Source organism: Tamandua tetradactyla, chromosome 9 (genome assembly GCF_023851605.1).
Source record: "Tamandua tetradactyla isolate mTamTet1 chromosome 9, mTamTet1.pri, whole genome shotgun sequence".
In the NCBI taxonomy this organism is placed as follows: domain Eukaryota; kingdom Metazoa; phylum Chordata; class Mammalia; order Pilosa; family Myrmecophagidae; genus Tamandua; species Tamandua tetradactyla.
The window spans coordinates 63,692,824-63,715,949 of NC_135335.1; the positions used below are offsets into that span (position 1 = coordinate 63,692,824).

Sequence of the window (23,126 nt, forward strand, 5' to 3'; positions counted from 1 at the left end):
TGCTAAAGGGAATAACTACTGGCAGATAGGAGAAGACAAGAGAGAGAGATTTGGAGAAAATTGTAGAAATGAAAACTATCAGTAAGGGTACAGAATGTAAGTCATGAAGCATGCAACAACGTGGTTGAATCTTGAGGACTTTGTGTTGGGTGAAATTAGCCAGCAATAAAAGGACAAATATTGTATGTCCTCGCTAATATGAATTAATCTTAATGAGCAAACTTTGAAAGTTAAAGTTGAAAACAAAGGTTATTAGGAAAAAAAGAGGGTAGATGTTGGGCATTTGATGCTGAAGTAATACAAAATGTTCAAGAGGATTGATTGTAAAGATCCAGAAATTGGGTGGGCCATGGTGGCTCAGCAGGCAGAGTTCTCGCCTGCTATGCCGGTGACCCAGGTTAGATTCCCGCTACTTGCCCATGCAAAAAAAAAAAAGATCCAGAAATTGATAGCATAATGCTATCTGATGGTAGCACAATATTATAAGTACACTGAACAAAGATGAATGTGAGTATGGCTGAAAGAGGAAGGCTACAGGCATGTATGAAACCAGAAAGAAAGAGAGAAGATAAACACTGGGACTGTATAACTTAGCAAAACCTAGAGAGGATGATGATAGTGGTTAAATGTAAAAATATAAGAATGTTTTTACATGAGGGAAAACAAATGAAAGTCAACAATGCAAGGTGTTGAAAATGGGGTGGTATATGTAAAATATACAATCAATGCAAACTAAGGTCTATGGTTAACAGTAGGATTGTAAATGCTTCTAGGAAATGTAAAAAGGCAATATACCAAAGCTAAATGTCAACGAGAGGGTGGTCAACAAGAGGGTGATAGAAGGGAGGGTATGGGATTCTTGGTGGTGTGGATGTTATTTCTCCTTTTTGACTTTATTTTTATCCTATTTTTCCCTTTTCTTCTTTCTTTGCAGAAGAAATGGGAATGTCCTCATATAGACTGTGGTGGTAAATACAGAATTATGTGATTATACGGGGAACCATTGATTGTTTACTTAGGATGGATTGTAGAGTGTGTAAATAAAACTGTTAAAAAAATAAAAAGAGAAGAAAAAAATAAACAGAAGAATACAAGTGCTGGGGAAAATGTGGAGAGGCAAATGTACCCACACACTGTGGGTAGGGAAGTAGAATGTGTGGCCCCTCTGGGGGGAAGTGTGGTGGCTATATACCACGATTAGGTATATACTTGGAAGAACTGAAAGCAGGGACATGAATGGACATTTGCATACTGGTGTTTATGGTGGTAGTATTCATGATTTGCAATGGATGGAGGTGACCTAAGGGTTCATAGACTGAGGAGTGGAAGGGCAACTGTGGTGTATACATACAATGGAGTTGAGAGGCTGCAGGAGGGAATGAAGTTGTCAGACACTCAACTAGATGAATGAAACTTGAGGATGGTATGTTGAGTGAAATAAGCCAGAATTGAAAAGATAAATATTATAATGCCTTGCTAACATGGATTAACTATAATGTGCAAACTCTGAGAATTGAGTTTGAGAGCATAGGTTATCAGGGGAAGGCTTACTGTAAAGGTTCCTAGATTGTAAGCTCTTATAGCAGTCACCTCTATTCCAGAGTTGTAACTGTTATTACTAAATTCTGAGACGCTGAACTCTTTGTGTGTGGCCTGGTTGTCTCCTGGAACTTTGGTTATCTGTGTGACACTTGAGACTCAGAGCTAAGTTCCGCAGCTATGAGAGTCAGCATTACCTCATACAGCAACTGTTCATGAAGCTGAATATGAGATTAGACTTCAATTAGAGATATGAATGAAGATCTGGTTAGGACTAAGGTAAATCAGACTAAGGGGTAAAGGATGATATTAACTTTGTTTTAAAACTTCAACTTCTCTGAGACTGAAGGAATAGATGTGTATTTGGTGCAAAATTTCTATTTCTGTAGCCCTCAAATTTAAATTATAAGGTCAGTTTATTCAAACACCATAATTACATAGAATCTTGACTAGGGAGTGAAGTATACTGTTCAGTGACATGTAACAATGAAGTATACTATTATAAGGTTTCTATATTGCATTCAAATATTATAATTTCAAGTACACTTATTAAGTTAAGGTTAGTGTGATGCCTTGATTCTTCATAGAGTAATCTGTGCAGAAAACAAAAAAAGTCTTTCCAAGGTCCCCTTGAGGGACTGGGGAAAAAAGTAGAAATATTAAGCTTCCCTACCTGGAAAGTTCCTGATATTGTTGCAAGCATTGCAGACTACTAATTTAATAGGCTGAGCCCTTGATCTTGGGGCTTGCCCTTATGAAACATTACAGCAAAGGAGAAGCTAAGCCTACTTATAATTATGCCTAAGAGTCACCCTCAGAGAGCTTCTTTTGTTCCTCTCTCTAAGCCAACTCTGCAGGTTAACTCACTGCTCTTCCCCCTATGTGGGACATGACTCCTGGGGGTGAAAATCTCCCTGGTAACTTGGGACATGACTCCTGCGATGAGCCTGGTCCTGGCATTGTGGGATTGAGAAAGACTTCTTGACAAAAAAGGGGAAGAGAAATGAAACAAAATAAAGCTTCGGTGGCTGAGAGATTTCAAATAGAGTTGAGAGGTCACTCTGGAAGTTATTCCTATGCATTATATAGATATTCCTTTGTCCTTTTTAGTGTATTAGAATAGCTAGAAAGAAATACCTGAAACTGCTGAACTGTATTCCAGTAGCCTTGATTCTTGAAGATGATTGTATAACTATATAGCTTTCACTGAGTGACTGCGTAATTGTGAAAAACGTGTGACTGACTCTCCCTTTATCCACCTTTAGACAGATGACTAAGAAAATAAAAATAATACATAAAGAAATAATATGTTTGAGTGTCCATTTTATTTTTGTTCTTTTTCTTTGGAGTAATGAAAATGTTCAAAAATTGATCGTGGTGATGAATACACAACTATATGATGATACTGTGGACCACTGATTGTATACTTTGGATGATTATATGGTGTGTGAATATATCTCAATAAAATTGCATTTAAAAAGTGAATGGAAGGTGCACAGGTAGTTCAGTGTTAGAATTCTCACCTGCCATGCAAGAGACCCAGACTCGATTCCCATCCCATGCATTAAAAAAAAAAATCAACAAATGCTGTGATCATGAAATAGTCACATGGAAAAAAGGATGCAATGTGACCCCCATCACACAGTTTACAAAAAAAAATGAATTGACCATATAAAGCAAAATTAACAAAAAAATTGTGGGGTTAAAAGCATATGTAGAAATAAATGTATAACAACAGCACAATGTTACACATTTCCTTCATTCCCACAATGTAGGAAAGGGGGAAATGAATTATACTGTTATAAGTTTCTTATATGACATTCAAATATTATTGTTTAAAGTACACTTGATGAGTAAAAGAAATACAACAGTGAATATACATTATAAACATTGGTGCAACCAAGAGGTATAGTTAACAAACTCATAGTGGAGATAAAATGAAATACTTTAAAAATATTTGATCCAAAAAAAAAAAAAGAAAAGGTAGGAAACAAGAAAATGTGAACCAAAGAACAGATGGGATGAATAGAAAACAAATATCAAGATGGTAGATTTGATCCTAATTATATCATTAAACATAAATGGTATTAACCTCAAATTAAAAAGAATGAATTATATCCATACCAGTTGATTAGAGGGAATTTCATGGTGTATAGTGAAGTAAGAAAAGCAATATGTCGAATAGTGTATAGAGTGTGATTCAATTTTGCTTCAATGTTTAGGAAGCAGTGAGTAAAATCTCACCATATGTCCCTCTCTATATAAATATGTGTGTGTATATGTGTGTATCTGTATACACATATGCATACATGATAGTTTGAGAAGGCAGAAAGTGTGGAAGAATAAACATTGTGCCATTAATATTGGTTATATATGGGTGTGAAGAAGGAAATAATATAAGGAGACTGGCAAAATGGAAACATGTATGCTAGAACGTTGAGTATTAAATGTAATATTCTTTCTATAACATTATTGTTGATAAGTAAAATCAGTTTGAACATAGACCAGGATTGGAAGGTGACATAAACAAATGAAAACATCGAACCGACTGTAGGATGCAATCAGGATTAATTTTAATCTTACATTCTGGTGCTTCAATAGAGTTTCCATAGTGACATATTAAATTAACAAAATAAAAACATGAAGTTTGAAGATAGAGAACATTATGACCCAATTTCCTTTTTATATAGTATTTTATAGTATTCTTTGAATCTCTAGCTTTGTGGAGGGAACGGAAACACTATTTGCGCAGCTATCCCCCCAGGAAAGTATTCTAACTCCTTAGATTCTTTAGTATTTTAGCCAGTATTGGCACATCACAAACCAGCTGTTGCTCTAAATGGCCATTAAATGTGGCAGGAGACTCCATCTGAAGTGAGAAATGAAATAGTTAGGGTTCTTTTGTTGCAAGCAGCCAGAACTGACTTTATCTGAGTTAAAAGAAAAGAATTCATTGGGAAGACCAGAAAACCAGCCTTTGAATCAAGGCAGGTCCAGAAGGTAGGAAGCAAGAACTCTAGAAATGGTCCATAGCAGCAGCCTAGTCAGGCTGCTTTCACTGAGATGACTGCATTCCAGTCTTTGAAACTTACAAGGCTGGTTCACCTGTCAAAGTCCTGGACCTGACTGATCATGTGCCCATTCTCTGGATACACCAAGACCTACTGGGGGTACGTGGGACATGACTCCCAGGAGTGTAACTCTCCCTGGCTACATGGGATATAACTCTGGCATGAGCTGGGACCCAGCATCATGGGATTGAGAAAGCCTTCTTGACCAAAAGGGGGAAGAGAGAAATGAGACAAAATAAAATTTCAGTGGCTGAGAGACTTCAAAAAATTGAGAGGTTATCCTGGAGGTTATTCTTACACATTATATAAATATCCCTTTTTAGTTTATGATGTATTGGAGTGACTGGAGGGAAGTTCCTGAAACTATTGAGTTGTGTTGCAGTACCCTTGATTCTTGAAGGTGATTGTATAACTATATAGCTTTTACAATGTGACTATGATTGTGAAAACCTTGTGTCTGGTGCTCCTTTTATCCAGGGTATGGACAGACGAGTTAAAAAAAAGCATAATAAATAAATTATAGGGGGAGATAAAGGGTAAATTGAAATACTGTGGTCAATAGAGGAAGGGGGAAGGGGTATGGGATGTATGAGGTTTTTTTCTTTTTTCTTTTTGTTTCTTCTTCTGGAGTGATGCAAATGTTCTAAAAAATGATCGGGTGATGAATATACAACTATGTGATGATATTGTGAGCCACTGATTGTACACCATGTATGGACTGTATGTGTGTGAAGATTTCTGAATAAAATTATTTTTTAAAAAAAGACTACTGGGGAATTCTCATGACCAACCAGGACCTCAGTGACAGGGAAGCTACTACTGATAACTACAGTCCCACCAAGAGTGCATGCACATGGAGGGAGAAAGGCTATTTCCAAAAAGAAGAAAGAAGTAAGGGTGCTCTTAGAAAGGGAGGATGGATATTGGGGTCCTAAAACACACTTTTCTTGACACTGGAGAACAGAAGAGGAACCACAGAAAGGAGTGTGCACGGGTTTGAATGTCACACTCAGAATACAGAGTCCACCTGTAATACATGATTCAACTGCAGTTCTCAGTCTGGGGTCCAAAATGTGTAGGGCAAGGCTTGCAAATCCACTTACACTGTCTGTGTGAACTGAATTTATTCTACTGAGCCCAATATCATAGACCTATGATTTGTCTTTAGCTTGAAGGAAATCGGTATAGTAGTTTGTATCAATGGCTTGTTTATACATCTTTGTAAATATTTCATGATTTTTTCAGTAAATTCAAATTTTGTTTTCAGTGCCTCATCCTGAGTGTACCTATAATGTTCAGGAGCAAAAAGAATTATATATTAATTACAATGTTCTTTTTTATGATGGGGCCGTAAAACTGGCCAGAAAGAAAAAAACATTAATAAAATTGTGAAAGATATTCAAAATATAGTAAATGCTACTGAATGATGTGAAATGATATAGCATGTTTGAATCTTAAGAAGGATATGGCCAGATGGGCAATTTGGGGACATCATTAAAGATGAAAAGCAGATTTTTCAGATACTGTGCACAACAAAAGGAGAATATCTTTCTGATGGGATTGAAGTTGAAGGATATAAATTAACCACTGAAGGCAAAGATAAGGATTAAAATTAAGACTTACGCAGAATGGAAATGGAAAGTTTTTGCTTTCTCAAACGTTTGTACTCAAAGTTCAACCTTGTAACTTCATGAAATGTTAGGTGCTCCTGTTTTGCCCACTCAGGATGAAGAACTTTCTTTCCTCAAGAAGAGAAATAGCTATTTACTTTGTGTTAATGATCCCTAGGGCTCCAATGAAAATGTACTCTGACCTCTTACCCAACATTCTTAATTAAAACAAGCAAAGGAAATAATGAGAATTCAGGGGTCAAACGGTGCTTTCCACACTGTCCACTTTAAAAAGCAATAATTATTTTTGCTTTTTTTTTCTTCCTGAGGAAACAGCACCTAGCATTATGGAATTTGGCAGAAGTAAGCATCCTGTGCTGGTTATTTTGATAGTACAATATGAACAAGATAAATAAATGGCTATTAAAATAAAATCATTTGAATAAGAATAAGAGTAATAAAAACAGCGAAATGGAAACATAGGAATTTAGTTAAACTTTATAGATCAGCTGTCCACCTGCCCCACACCAGTCATACAGATGAAAAATAAAGATCAGAGAGGTTAGGTGATTTGACACAATTTTGGAGTTCGGAATTTCTGGGACTTTTCTACATAATTTCTTGTTTTGAAGCTTTAAATCTTATGAACTTCTTTTACAGCAGGGTTATTTAGGGCTTAGAATTTACCCAGTTTCCAGGCAAATGACAGGGAAATATATGTAGGGGAGATGTATCTGCAATTACTGCTAAAGTCCATCATTGGACTGAATTTAGGAAAGTGAAATACTACATGGATAGCTTTTAATCTTTTACCCATTCTTAGAAATATGTCAATTTCCAGGCCAGATCCAGGATTTTGTCTGGGAACTTCATATTCAAGAAGCCATTCTTGCTACAAATGCTTCAGATGGAATTAATCTTAAAACTGAGTATATCCAGGACACCCACAGGGGCTTCTAGTTTCACAGGCTATCCCATACTTCCAGAATAAAATAAATCTCTTCGTGATGCATGGGATGACTTCTTCAAGAGTTCAGTGCTCCCGCAGCAGCCGACCCGCCCGCCCTCCTCTCCCCTCTCTCTTTGTCCGCCGGCCCGCCGCGCGGCGCCCATGCCCCGCAGCAGCCGACCCGCCCGCCCTCCTCTTCTGCCTTCACCGGCTCCTCCGCCACCAGCCTCCACAGCCTTGCCGCCCTCACCTTTCCTCCTCCAGAACAGCTACTAGGGGAGTGGAGACAATACAGAGCAGCTCCCGGAGCCACAACGGAGATCAAAGGGACGGCGTACCCCATCCTGGAACAGCTGACTGTCTGGGAGAACCAGCTCCGGTGAGATCACCGAGGGGCGCGGGCTTTCCTGGGTGGGACAGCAAGCGGCCGGAGTCCCTCCCTTCCTCCTTCCCAGGCCAGCTGGCAGAATTGGACAGGCGGTCCCCTTGGGCCGTGGCGGCTGGCGCCCCCACCACACGAGGCCCCCCGGACCAACTGAGAGAGTTCGATTGGAAATCCCCAGACTGCGGAGAATAGTGACTGGGGGGGTCCCTTCCAAACACGTGACTCCCCGGTCCGGCTGGGAACAGTGCACTCTCCCGGGCTGCGACAGCTGGCGCCCTCCCGCCACGCTTGGCGCCCTGGGCTGACTAGGTAATTCGGCCAGACGCTCTCCCGTGCTGCGGTGGCCGGCGACCCTCCCCGCGTTCGGAACCCTGGGCCGGCTGGCACTCTTCCAAGACGCTTCGGCTGCCGAACTTCCCCTACGGCGAGAATTTTCCAGAGTTAAAGGACCCACAGCAACTTTCACTGGTGGAAGCCGTAGAAAACGTGTGCCACGAGCGCCACCTACTGGGCAGGATAAGAAAAACAGAACACAGAGATTTCACAGAAAAATCTTTCAACCTCTGGGATCCAACACTCAGGGAAATCTGACTAAATGCCCAGACGCCAGCAGAAGATAACGGATCACGCTCAGAAAACTGAAAATATGGCCCAGTCAAAGGAACAAACCAATAGTTCAAATGAGATACAGGAGCTGAAACAACTAATGCTGAATATACGAACAGAAATGGAAAACCTCTTCAAAAACGAAATCGATAAATTGAGGGAGGACATGAAGAAGACATGGGCTGATCAAAAAGAAGAAATAGAAAAACTGAAAAAACAAATCACAGAGCTTATGGAAGTGAAGGATAAAGTAGAAAAGATGGAAAAAACAATGGATACCTACAATGACAGATTTAAAGAGACAGAAGATAGAATTAGTGATTTGGAGGATGGAACATCTGAATTCCAAAAAGAAACAGAAACTATCCAGAAAAGAATGGAAAAATTTGAACAGGGTATCAGGGAACTCAAGGACAATATGAACCGCACAAATATACGTGTTGTGGGTGTCCCAGAAGGAGAAGAGAAGGGAAAAGGAGGAGAAAAACTAATGGAAGAAATTATCACTGAAAATTTCCAAACTCTTATGAAAGACCTAAAATTACAGATCCAAGAAGTGCAGCGCACCCCAAAGAGATTAGACCCAAATAGGCGTTCCCCAAGACACTTACTAGTTAGAATGTCAGAGGTCAAAGAGAAAGAGAAGATCTTGAAAGCAGTGAGAGAGAAGCAATCCATCACATACAAGGGAAACCCAATAAGACTATGTGTAGATTTCTCAGCAGAAACCATGGAAGCTAGAAGACAGTGGGATGATATATTTAAGTTACTAAAAGAGAAAAACTGCCAGCCAAGACTCCTATATCCAGCAAAATTGTCCTTCAAAAATGAGGGAGAAATTAAAACATTCTTAGACAAAAAGTCACTGAGAGAATTTGTGACCAAGAGACCAGCTCTGCAAGAAATACTAAAGGGAGCACTAGAGTCAGAAACAAAAAGGCAGAAGAGAGAGGCATGGAGAAGAGTGTAGAAAGAAGGAAAGTCAGATATGATATATATAATACAAAAGGCAAAATGGTAGAGGAAAATATTATCCAAACAGTAATAACTCTAAATGTTAATGGACTGAATTCCCCAATCAAAAGACATAGACTGGCAGAATTGATTAAAAAACAGGATCCTTCTATATGCTGTCTACAGGAAACACATCTTAGACCCAAAGATAAATATAGGTTGAAAGTGAAAGGTTGGGAAAAGATATTTCATGCAAATAACAACCAAAAAAGAGCAGGAGTGGCTATACTAATATCCAACAAATTAGACTTCAAATGTAAAACATTTAAAAGAGACAAAGAAGGACACTATATACTAATAAAAGGAACAATTAAACAAGAAGACATAACAATCATAAATATTTACGCACCAAACCAGAATGCCCCAAAATACGTGAGGAATACACTGCAATCACTGAAAAGGGAAATAGACACATATACCATAATAGTTGGAGACTTCAATTCACCACTCTCATCAATGGACAGAACATCTAGACAGAGGATCAATAAAGAAATAGAGATTCTGAATATTACTATAAATGAGCTTGACTTAAAAGACATTTATAGGACATTACATCCCACAACAGCAGGATACACCTTTTTTTCAAGTGCTCATGGATCATTCTCAAAGATAGACCATATGCTGGGTCACAAAGCAAGTCTTAACAAATTTAAAAAGATTGAAATCATACATAACACTTTCTCGGATCATAAAGGAATTAAGTTGGAAATCAATAATAGGCGGAGGGCCAGAAAATTCACAAATACATGGAGGCTCAACAACACACTCCTAAACAATGACTGGGTCAAAGAAGAAATTGCAAGAGAAATTAGTAAATACCTAGAGGCGAATGAAAATGAAGACACAACATATCAAAACTTATGGGACGCAGCAAAGGCAGTGCTAAGAGGGAAATTTATTGCCCTAAATGCCTTTATCAGAAAAGAAGAAAAGGCAAAAATGCAGGAATTAACTGTCCACTTGGAAGAACTGGAGAAAGAACAGCAAACTAATCCCAAAGCAAGCAAAAGGAAAGAAATAACAAAGATTAGAGCAGAAATAAATGAAATTGAAAACATGAAAACAATAGAGAAAATCAATAAGACCAGAAGTTGGTTCTATGAGAAAATCAATAAGATTGATGGGCCCTTATCAAGATTGACAAAAAGAAGAAGAGAGAGGATGCAAATAAATAAGATCAGAAATGGAAGAGGAGACATAACTACTGATCTCACAGAAATAAAGGAGGTAATAACAGAATATTATGAACAACTTTACGCTAATAAATACAACAATTTAGATGAAATGGACGGGTTCCTGGAAAGACATGAACAACCAACTTTGACTCAAGAAGACAGATGACCTCAACAAACCAATCACAAGTAAACAGATTGAATTAGTCATTCAGAAGCTCCCTAAAAAGAAAAATCCAGGACCAGACGGTTTCACATGTGAATTCTATCAAACATTCCAGAAAGAATTAGTACCAACTCTCCTCAAACTCTTCAACATAATCAAAGTGGAGGGAAAACTACCTAATTCATTCTATGAAGCCAACATCACCCTCATACTAAAACCAGGCAAAGATATTACAAAAAAAGAAAACTACAGACCAATCTCTCTAATGAATACAGATGCAAAAATCCTCAATAAAATTCTAGCAAATCGTATCCAACAACACATTAAAAGAATTATACATCATGACCAAGTAGGATTCATCCCAGGTATGCAAGGATGGTTCAACATAAGAAAATCAATTAATGTAATACACCACATCAACAAATCAAAGCAGAAAAATCACATGATCATCTCAATTGATGCAGAGAAGGCATTCAACAAGATTCAACATCCTTTCCTGTTGAAAACACTTCAGAAGATAGGAATACAAGGGAACTTCCTTAAAATGATAGAGGGGATATATGAAAAACCCACAGCTAATATCATCCTCAATGGGGAAAAATTGAAAACTTTCCCCCTAAGATCAGGAACAAGACAAGGATGTCCACTATCACCACTATTATTCAACATTGTGTTGGAGGTTCTAGCCAGAGCAATTAGACAAGAAAAAGAAATACAAGGCATCAAAATTGGAAAGGAAGAAGTAAAACTATCACTGTTTGCAGACGATATGATACTATATGTAGAAAACCCAGAAAAATCCACAACAAAATTACTAGAGCTAATAAATGAGTACAGCAAAGTAGCAGGCTACAAGATCAACATTCAAAAATCTGTAGCTTTTCTATACACTAGTAATGAACAAGCTGAGGGGGAAATCAAGAAACGAATCCCATTTACAATCGCAACTAAAAGAATAAAATACCTAGGAATAAATTTAACCAAAGAGACAAAAAAACCTATATAAAGAAAACTACAAAAAACTGCTAAAAGAAATCACAGAAGACCTAAATAGATGGAAGGGCATACCGTGTTCATGGATTGGAAGACTAAATATAATTAAGATGTCAATCCTACCTAAACTGATCTACAGATTCAATGCAATACCAATCAAAATCCCAACAACTTATTTTTCAGAATTAGAAAAACCAATAAGCAAATTTATCTGGAAGGGCAGGGTGCCCCGAATTGCTAAAAACATCTTGAGGGAAAAAAACGCAGCTGGAGGTCTAGCGATGCCGGACTTTAAGGCATATTATGAAGCCTCAGTGGTCAAAACAGCATGGTATTGGCATAAAGATAGATATATCGACCAATGGAATCGAATAGAGTGCTCAGATATAGACCCTCTCATCTATGGACATTTGATCTTTGATAAGGCAGTCAAGCCAACTCACCTGGGACAAAACAGTCTCTTCAATAAATGGTGCCTAGAGAACTGGATATCCATATGTAAAAGAATGAAAGAAGACTCGTATCTCACACCTTATACAAAAGTTAACTCAAAATGGATCAAAGATCTAAACATTAGGTCTAAGACCATAAAACAGTTAGAGGAAAATGTAGGGAGATATCTTATGAATCTTACAACTGGAGGCGGTTTTATGGACCTTAAACCTAAAGCAAGAGCACTGAAGAAGGAAATAAATAAATGGGAACTCCTCAAAATTAAACACTTTTGTGCATCGAAGAACTTCATCAAGAAAGTAGAAAGACAGCCTACACAATGGGAGATAATATTTGGAAATGACATATCAGATAAGGTCTAGTATCCAGAATTTATAAAGAGATTGTTCAACTCAACAACAAAAAGACAGCCAACCCAATTACAAAATGGGAAAAAGATTGAACAGACACCTACCAGAAGAGGAAATACAGATGGCCAAGAGGCACATGAAGAGATGCTCAATGTCCCTGGCCATTAGAGAAATGCAAATCAAAACCACAATGAGATATCATCTCACACCCACCAGAATGGCCATTATCAACAAAACAGAAAATGACAAGTGCTGGAGAGGATGCGGAGAAAGAGGCACACTTATCCACTGTTGGTGGGAATGTCAAATGGTGCAACCACTGTGGAAGGCAGTTTGGCGGTTCCTCAAAAAGCTGAATATAGAATTGCCATATGACCCAGCAATACCATTGCTAGGTATCTACTCAAAGGACTTAAGGGCAAAGACACAAACGGACATTTGCACACCAATGTTTATAGCAGCGTTATTTACAATTGCAAAGAGATGGAAACAGCCAAAATGTCCATCAACAGTAGAATGGCTAAACAAACTGTGGTATATACGTATGATGGAATATTATGCAGCTTTAAGACAAGATAAACTTATGAAACATGTAATAACATGGATGGACCTAGAGAACATTATGCTGAGCGAGTCCAGCCAAAAACTAAAGGACAAATACTGTATGGTCCCACTGATGTGAACGGACATTCGAGAATAAACTTGGAATATGTCATTGGTAACAGAGTCCAGCAGGAGTTAGAAACAAGGTAAGATAATGGGTAATTGGAGCTGAAGGGATACAGACTGTGCAACAGGACTAGATACAAAAACTCAAAAATGGACAGCACAATAATACCTAATTGTAAAGTAATCATGTTAAAACACTGAATGAAGCTGCATCTGAGCTATAGGGTTTTTTTGTTTGTTTGTTTGTTTGTTTGTTTTACTATTATTAGTACTTTTATTTCTTTTCTCTATATTAACATTTTATATCTTTTTCTGTTGTGTTGCTAGTTCCTCTAAACCGATGCAAATGTACTAAGAAACGATGATCATGCATCTATGTGATGATGTTAAGAATTACTGATTGCATATGTAGAATGGTATGATTTCTAAATGTGTTAATTTCTTTTTGTTCTTTCCGTTAATAAAAAAAAAAAAAGAGTTCAGTGCTTAAAATACCTTCCATGAAACAAGTCTTAGGAGTTATTTCAAAAATATTACTTTTTTAAAGATGTTTTATTAAGATTTAGTCACATACCATACAATCCACCCAAAGTGTACAATCTACGGATTGCAGTATATTCACAGAATTGTGTATTCATCATCACAATCAATTTTAGAACATTTTCATTATTCCAAAAAGAAAAGCATCATAGCTCCTGTACCTCCTTATTATTGATACTTAGCATTGGTGTGATACCTTTGTTACAACCAATGAAATAATATTAAAATAATGCTATCAACTATATAGTCCCCAGTTTGCATTAGGTGCATCTTTTCCCACATATCACTCTATTGTTAGCACCTTGTGATAGTAGGGCACATTCGCTCTAGTTCATGAAAGAATATTTTGATATTTATACTATTAAGAACAGTCATTATCCAAGACAAGATTCACTATGTTATAGTCCCATGTTTTACCCTCTAGTTTTCCTTCCAGTGACATAGACCCTAAACTTCCCCTTTCAACCACATTCACACATAATTCAAGTTGTTAATTACACTCACAGTAATGTGCTACCATCATCTCCATCCATCTCCAAGCATTTACAATCAACCTAATTACAAATTCAGCACAAATTATCAGTTCCCATTCTCTACTCTCATTCTATATCTGGTAACCTATATTCTAGATTTTAACTCTATGAGTTTGTTTATTATAGTTAGATCATATTAGTGAGATCATACAATATTTGTCCTTTTGTATCTGCCTTATTTCACTCAACATAATGTCTTCAAGGTTCATCCATGTTGTTGCATGCATCATGACTTCATTCCTTCTCACAGTTGAATAATAGTCCATTGTATATATATATATATACCATATATTGTTTATCCATTTATCAGCCAATGAACACTTGGATTGCCTCCATCTTTTGGCAATTGTGAATAATGCCACTATGAACATCTGTGTGCCAATTTCTGCTCACATTCCTGCTTCCAGTTTTTCTGGGTATATATCTAATAGCGAGATTGCCAGGTGGTATGGCAATACTATAGTTAGATTCCTGAGGAAACACCAAACTGTTTTCCACAGTAGTTGCACCATTTTACATTGCCACCATCAGTGAATAAGTATTCCTATTTCTCCACATCCTCTGAATACTTGTAACTACAAGTTACTTTTTTTATATAGTGGTCATTCAAGTGAGTGTGAAATATATCATTATGGTATGGATTTGTATTTCCTTAGGAGCTAGTGATGTTGAGCATCTTTCCATGTGCTTTTTACTCATTTGTATTTCCTCTTTGGAGAAATGTCCAGCCAAATCTTATGCCCATTTTTAATTGGGCTCTTTGTCTTTTTATTGCTGAGTTGCAGGATTTCTTTATATATTCTGGATATTAAACCCTTGTGAGATATGTGGTTTTCAAATATTTCCTCCCACGGAGTGGGCTGCCTTTTCACTTCTTTAACTAAGTCCTTTGAAGCACAATAGTACTTACTTTTGAGTATTTATCATTTGTCTATTTTTTTCTTTTGTTGCTTATGCTTTGGGTGTATAACTCTAAGAAATCATCACCTACCACAAGATCTTGAAGATGCTTCCCTACATTTTCTTCTAGAAGTTGTGTGGTCCTGACTCTTATTATTTAGGTCATTGATCCATTTTGAGTTAATTTTTGTATGAGGTGTGAGATAGGGGTCCTCTTTCATTCTTTTGACTATGGATATCGAGTTCTCCCAGCACTATTTGCTGAAGAGACTATTCTGTCCTGGTTGAATGGACTTGGCAACATTGCCAAAAATCAATTGGCCATAGATATGAAGGTCTATTTCTGAAATCTTAACTTGTTCCCACTGGTCAATTTATCTATCTTTATGCCTGTTTCATGCTGTTTGACCACTGTAGCTTTGTAACATGCCTTAAAGTCAGGAAGTGTGAGTCCTCCAACTTCATTCTTCTTTCTTAAGATGGGTTTGCCTATTTGGGGACACTTACCCTTCCAAGTAAATTTGATCATTTCTGCAAAGTAGGCTGTAGGAATTTCTAATGGGATTGTGTTGAAGCTGTAAATTAATTTGGGTAGAATTGACATCATCATGATATCTAGTCTTTCAATCCACAACACAGAATGTGCTTCCATTTATTTAGGTCCTTAATTTCTTTTAGTAATGTTTTTTAGTTTTCTGTGCACAGGTCCTTCACTTCCTTGCCTACATTTATTCCCAGATATTTGGTTCTTTTAGCTGTTATTTTTTTTTCTTTTAAAAATATTTTTTATTATAAACAATGAACAACCATGCAAACATATTTGAAATACATTGTTTTTTTTTATTAATTAACGGAAAAAAAGAAATTAACCCAACATTTAGAAATCATACCATTCTACATATGCAATCAGTAATTCTTAACATCATCACATAGATGCATGATCATCGTTTCTTAGTACATTTGCATCGGTTTAGAAGAACTAGAAACACAACTGAAAAAGATATAGAATGTTAATATAGAGAAAAAAATAAAAGTAATAATAGTAAAAACAAAACAAAACAAAACAAAAACCTATAGCTTGGATGCAGCTTCATTCAGTGTTTTAACATGATTACTTTACAATTAGGTATTATTGTGCTGTCCATTTTTGAGTTTTTGTATCTAGTCCTGTTGCACAGTCTGTATCCCATCAGCTCCAATTACCCATTATCTTACCCTGTTTCTAACTTCTGCTGAACTCTGTTACCAATGACATATTCCAAGTTTATTCTCGAATGTCGATTCACATCATTGGGACCATACAGTATTTGTCTTTTAGTTTTTGGCTAGACTCACTCAGCATAATGTTCTCTAGGTCCATCCAGGTTATTACATGCTTCATAAGTTTATCCTGTCTTAAAGCTGCATAATATTCCATCGTATGTATATACCACAGTTTGTTTAGCCACTTGTCTGTTGATGGACATTTTGCCTGTTTCCATCTCTTTGCAATTGTAAATAACGCTGCTATAAACATTGGTGTGCAAATGTCCGTTTGAGTTTTTGCCCTTAATTCCTTTGAGTAGATTCCCAGCAATGGTATTGCTGGGTCGTATGGCAATTCTATATTCAGCTTTTTGAGGAACCGCCAAACTGCTTTCCACAGTGGTTGCACCATTTGACATTCCCACCAACAGTGGATAAGTGTGCCTCTTTCTCCGCATCCTCTCCAGCACTTGTCATTTTCTGTTTTGTTGATAATGGCCATTCTGGTGGGTGTGAGATGATATCTCATTGTGGTTTTGATTTGCATTTCTCTAATGGCCAGGGACATTGAGCATCTCTTCATGTGCCTTTTGGCCATTTGTATTTCCTCCTCTTTTAGCTGTTATTTTAAAGGGATTTTTTTTCTTGATTTCTCTTCAAATTATTCAATACAGTGTATAGAAACACCACTGATTTTTGCATATTGATTTTGTATTCTGGAACTTTGCTGAACTCATTTATTAGTTCTAGAAATTTTGTTGTAGATTTTTTTTGGACTTTCTCTATATAGGATCATGTCATCTGCAAATAATGAAAGTTTTACTTTTTCCTTTACAATTTTTGCTGTCTTTTATTCCTTTTTTCTTGCCTAACTGGCCAGAATTTCCAGCACAATATGGAATAAGATTGGTTACAGTGGACATCCTTGTCTTGTCTCAGATCAAACAAAGTTTTCAGTCTTTCACCATTGAGTGCAATGTTATTTGCGGGTTTTTAATATATGACTTCAATCATGTTGAGGAAGTTTCCTTATATTCCTATCTTTTGAAATATTTTTGTAAAAATTGATGATGGATTTTGTCAAGTGTCTTTTCTGTGTTAATCAAGATGATTGTGTTTTATTCCCTTTGAATTGTTAATGTAGTTTATCACATTAATTGATTTTCTTGTGTTGACTTGTATACCTGGAATAAAGTCCACTTGATCTTGGTGTACAATTCTTTTAATGTGCTGTTGATTCAATTTTCAAGTATTTTGTTGAGGATTTTAGCCTTATATTCATAAGATAAAATGTTCTATAATTTTCTTTTCTTTATCTGGCTTTGGTATTAGGGTGATGACTTCATAGAATGAATTAGGTAGTGTTCTCTCCTCTTACATTGTTTGGAAGAGTTTGTGCAGGATTGGTATTAATTCTTCTTGGAATGGTTGGTAGAATTCATCTGTGAGGACATTTGGTCCTGGACTTTTCTTTGTTGGGAGGTTTTCGTGACTGATTCAATCTCTTTACTTGTAATTCACCTGCTATGGTCTTCTACTTCTTCCAAAGTCAGTGGAAATTGTTTGCGTGTTTCTAGGAATTAGTCCATTTCATCTATGTTGTCTAATTTGTTGGCATACAGTTGTTCATAACATTTTTAATTCTGTGGGTTCAGTAGTAACATTCTCCCTCTCATTTCTGACTTTATTACTTTGCATCTTTTCTCTTTGTCAGTCTAGCCAAGGTTTTGTCAATTTTAGTGATCTTCCCAAAGAACAACTTTTGATTTTATTTATTCTCTCTATTGTCTTTATATTTCTTCTCTAATCTTTATTTATTTTCTTCTGTCTGGTTGTTTTGGGATTAGTTTGCTGTTTTTGTTTTCTTGTTCCTCCAGTTCCTGCACTCCAGACCTAAGTGCAGTTAGGTCTTTGATTTCAGCTCCTTCTTTTTTTAATATAGGCATTTAAGGCAGTAAAATTGTCTCAAGATATCTCCTGATTTTTCTTGCAATTTCTTCTTTTACCCACTGATAGTTTAAGAGTATTTAGCCTCCAAATATTTGTGAATTATCTCGTTCTCAGCTTGTTTTTTATTTCTAACTTCATTTATGGTCAGAGAGAGAGTGCTTTGTATAATTGCACTCTTTTAAAATTGATTGAGTCTTGCTTTGTGACCCAATATGTATTCTGTCTTGGAGAATGATCATGAGCCCTTGAGAAGAATGTATATCCTGTCATTTTTGGGTGCAATGTTCTGTATAGGTCTGTTAAGTCTAGTTCATTTATCATATTATTCACATTCTCTTATTTTATTGATCCTCTGTCTGGAGATTCTATCTATTGATGAGAATATTTGTTCTAGTTTGCTAACTGCCAGAATGTGATATACCAGAAATGGAATGGATTTTAAAAGGAGGAATTTATTAAGTTGCAAATTTGCAGTTCTAAGCCTGCAAAAATATCCCCATTAAAGCAAGGCTATAAATACATCCAATCTAAGGCATCAGGGAAAGATATCTTTTTATTTTATTTTATTTTTTAAACTTTTTAATTAATTAAAAAAACAAACAAAACATTAAGATATCATTCCATTCTACATATACAATCAGTAATTCTTAATATCATCACATAGTTGCATATTCATCATTTCTTGGAAAATTTGCATCGATTTAGAAAAAGAAATAAAAAGACAACAGAAGAAGAAATAAAATGATAACAGAGAAAAAAAAAAGATTATACATACCATACCCCTTACCCCTCGCTTTCATTTACCACTAGCATTTCAAACTAAATTTATTTTAACATTTGTTCCCCCTATTATTTATTTTTATTCCATATGTTCTACTCTTCTGTTGATATAGTAGCTAAAAGGAGCATCAGACACAAGGTTTTCACATTCACAGAGTCTCATTGTGAAAGCTATATCATTGTTCAATCATCATCAAGAAACATGGCTACTGGAACACAGCTCTACATTTTCAGGCAGTTCCCTCCAGCCTCTCCACTACATCTTGAACAACAAGGTGATATCTGCTTAATGCATAATAATAACCTCCAGGATAACCTCTCAACTCTGTTTGGAATCTCTCAGCCATTGACACTTAGTCTCATTTCACTCTTCCCCCTTTTGGTCGAGAAGGTTCTCTCAATCCCTTGATGTTAATTCTCAGCTCATTCTAGGGTTTTTCTCAGTCCCTTGATGCTGAGTCTCAGCTCATTCCAGGATCTCTGTCCCTCGTTGCCAGGAAGGTCAACACCCCTAGGAGTCATGTCCCACTCAGAGAGGGGGAGGGTGGTGAGACTGCTCATCATGTTGGCTAGAGAGAGAGGCCACATCTGAGCAACAAAAGAGGCTCTCTTGGGGGTGACTCTTAGGCCTAAATTTTAAGTAGACTTGACCTATCCTTTGTGGGGTTAAGTTTCATATGAACAGACCCCAAGACTGAGGGCTCAGCCTATAGCTTTGGTTGTCCACACTGCTTGTGAGAATATCAAGAATTCAACTTGGGGAAGTTGAATTTCTCCCCACTCTCACCATTCCCCGAAGGGGGCTTGCAAATACTTTTCCAGTCACTGATCAAATCACTCTGGGATACATCGGGGCATCACTCTGGACAAACCAACAAAATCTCATGTCCTACCTGAGATTCCAAGTACTTATGACATTCAATCAAACTATCTACATGAGTTATATTAGGAAATGCTCTAGTCAAAATCTTAATTTTGTAACAAATCAACATTTTTTGCTTTAGTCTCACACATAAGGTGACATTTTAAAGTATAAATTATCATCTATTTTCAGCACCCTGCAATAATGACATTCCTTTGTTCTTCCTCATGCAAAAACATTTTTAAAATTTGTACATTGTACATTTCACTATTATTATACACTCTAGGCATTCCTAGATTATACCATCTCGATCTTTACCATCTATCTTTCTTTCTGATTTTATTTATGTCCCCAGCCCTCCTCCCTCTATCATTCTCACATGCAGCTTCATTCAGTGTTTTAACATAATTACATTACAGTTAGGTATTATTGTGCTGTCCATTTCTGAGTTTTTATATTCAGTCCTGTTGCACAATCTGTATTCCTTGAGCTCCAGTTACCCAATATCTCACCCTATTTCTATCTCCTGATGGTCTCTGTTACCAATGACATATTCCAAGTTTATTCACTAATGTCGGTTCATATCAGTGAGACCATACAGTATTTGTCCTTTTGTTTCTGGCTAATCACACTCAGCATAATGTCCTTAAGGTCTATGCATGTTGTTACATACTTCATAACTTTATTCTGTCTTACAGCTGCATAATATTCCATCTTATGTAAATGTCACAGTTTGTTTAGTCAACTGTCTGTTGATGGACATTTTGGCTGTTTCCATCTCTTGGGAATTGTTAGTAATGCTGCTATAAACATTGGTGTGTAAATGTCCGTTTGTGTCCTTGGCCTCGTGTCCTTTGAGTAGAGACAGCATATAGATGGGTCCTGTTTTTTAATCCATTCTGCCAGACTATGTCTTTTGTTTGGAGAGTTTAATCCATTAACATTCAGTGTTATTACTGCATGGGTAGTACTTTCTTCTACTATTTTGCCTTCTGAGTTTTATATGTCATATCTAATTTTCCTTCTTTTTACCTTTACTCATAGTCTTCCTTTCTACACTCTTCTCCACACCTCTCTCTTCTGTCTTCGTATCTGACTCTAGGGTTCCCTTTAGTATTTCTTGCAGAGCTGGTCTCTTGGTCACAAATTCTCTCACTGATTTTTTGTCTGAAAATGTTTTAATTTCTCCCTCATTTTTGAAGGACAGTTTTGCTAGATATAGAATTCTTGGTTGGCAGTTTTTCTCTTTTAATAATTTAAATATATTATCCTATTGTCTTCTCGCCTCCATGGTTTCTGCTGAGAGATCTGCACATAGTCCTATTGGGCTTCCCTTGTATGTGATGGATTGCTTTTCTCTTGCTGCTTTCAAGATTCTCTCTTTCTCTTTGACCTCTGACATTCTGATTATTAAATGTCTTGGAGTATGTCTATTTGGATCTATTCTCTTTGGGGTACACTGCACTTCTTGGACCTGTAATTTTAAGTCTTTCATAAGAGTTGGGAAATTTTCAGTGATAATTTCCTCCATTAGTTTTTCTCCTCCTTTTCCCTTCTCTTTTCCTTCTGGGACACTCACAACCCGTATATTCATCTGCTTCATATTGTCTTTCAATTCCCTGAGTCCCTGCTCATATTTTACATTTTTTTCCCTATAGTTTCTGTTTCTTGTCGGACTTCAGATGTTTCATCCTCCAGTTCAGAAATCCTATGTTCTGTCTCTTGAAATCTACCATTGTAGGTTTCCATTGTTTTTTTCATCTCTTCTACTGTGTCTTTCATTCCCATAAGTTCTGTGATTTGTTTTTTCAGACTTTCAGTTTCTTCTTTTTGTTCTTTCCTTGCCTTCTTTATATCCTCCCTCAATTCATTGATTTGGTTTTTGATGAGGTTTTCCATGTCTATTCGTACATTCTGAATTAATTGTTTCAGCTCCTGTATGTCATTTGAATTGTTGGTTTGTTCCTTTGACTGGGCCATATCTTCAATTTTCCTAGTGTGATTTGTTATTTTTTGCTGGCGTCAATGCATTTAATTACCTTAATTAGTTTATTCTGGAGATTGCTTTCACTTCTTTTATCTAGGGTTTTCTTGCTGGATGAATTTGTTGTCTCTCCATTCTTTGACATTCCGTTCAGCTTTATCTGGACCTTTAGCTTAAGTTTTGTTTAACAGAGGAGAATTTTTCAGTTCTTGTTTTCTTGTTTCTTGCCCTGCTTGTGTGGTGCCTTTCCCCCACACACACTTACGAGGGTCTACTTAGATATTATAGACCCCAGCCATATTTTCCCAGACCAAACTGACCTCCTATCAGGAGGAAAGAGTCACCTGCATCGGTTTTCCCTGAGGGTGAGACCCAGCAGGTTGAAAGACATTCCTGTGAAGTCTCTGGACTCTGTTTTTCTTATCCTGCCCAGTATGTGGTGCCTGTTTGCCTGCAGGTCCCACCAGCATAAGATGATACAGTACCTTTAACTTTGGCAGACTCTCCCTGCTGGGGGCGTGGTGGAGGCATAGGAGAGGTTGTAGGCTGGTTTTAATGGCTTCAAATTACCAAGCGCTGGTGTCTGAATTCCTTAATGGAGGGATTCCACCTGGTTGGGGCTTCACCCCTCCCCTGGGGAAGGCACAGGCTCCAGATAAGCCCCCAAAAGAGCTCGCTTCTGCTTATTCCTGGGGCAGTTGCAGCCTGAAAAGTCCTGCCACTCTATCCAAAGGCAGTCAAGCCTTTTTAGATACACAGCCACAAAAGCCTCTGTTTCCTTCTTCCCCCCCCCCCCTTTTTCTGTCAGTCCTGCCCCCTTGGCGCCGGGGCAAAAATGAGCAACCTCCGCTTTGATCAGGTTCACCTAAGGTGGGGGCCTATTTTTAGTAGTCAGAATTTGTTAATTAGTTCCACAATTGGCATTTGATTGTGCACAGTCCCTGCTGCTGATAAAGTCCTTAGGAAAAGATATCTTGGTTCAAGAAGGCCGATCATGTTCAGGGTTTCTCTCTCAACTGGAAAGGTACATGGAAAACGTACTAGATTTCTCTCCAGGCTTCTTGTTTCATGAAGCTCCCCCAGGGGTGTTTTCCTTCTTCATTTCCAAAGGTCTCTGGCTGTATGGGCTCTTGTGGTTCTTGTGGCTCTAAAACAGACTCTCCAAAGTGTTTCCTCTTTTAAAGGATTCCAGCAAACTAAACAAGACCCACTTGGAATGGATGAAGACATAACTCCATGGAAGCCATCTAATCAAAGACTTCCACTCACAATTGAGTAGGTCACATCTCCATGGGAACAATCAAAAAGCTATCAGCCAGCAATATTGAATGAGGATTAAAGGACATGGCTTTTCT

General features: G+C 37.3%; 1 protein-coding gene across 1 annotated transcript in view; it reads right to left on the reverse strand.

Annotated features, from left to right (window-relative positions):
- The window catches only part of LOC143645710 (developmental pluripotency-associated protein 2-like), a 31,780-nt gene that overhangs the window by 7,824 nt on the left and 830 nt on the right, over positions 1 to 23,126 (reverse strand). The gene's annotated exons all lie outside the window — the stretch shown is intronic.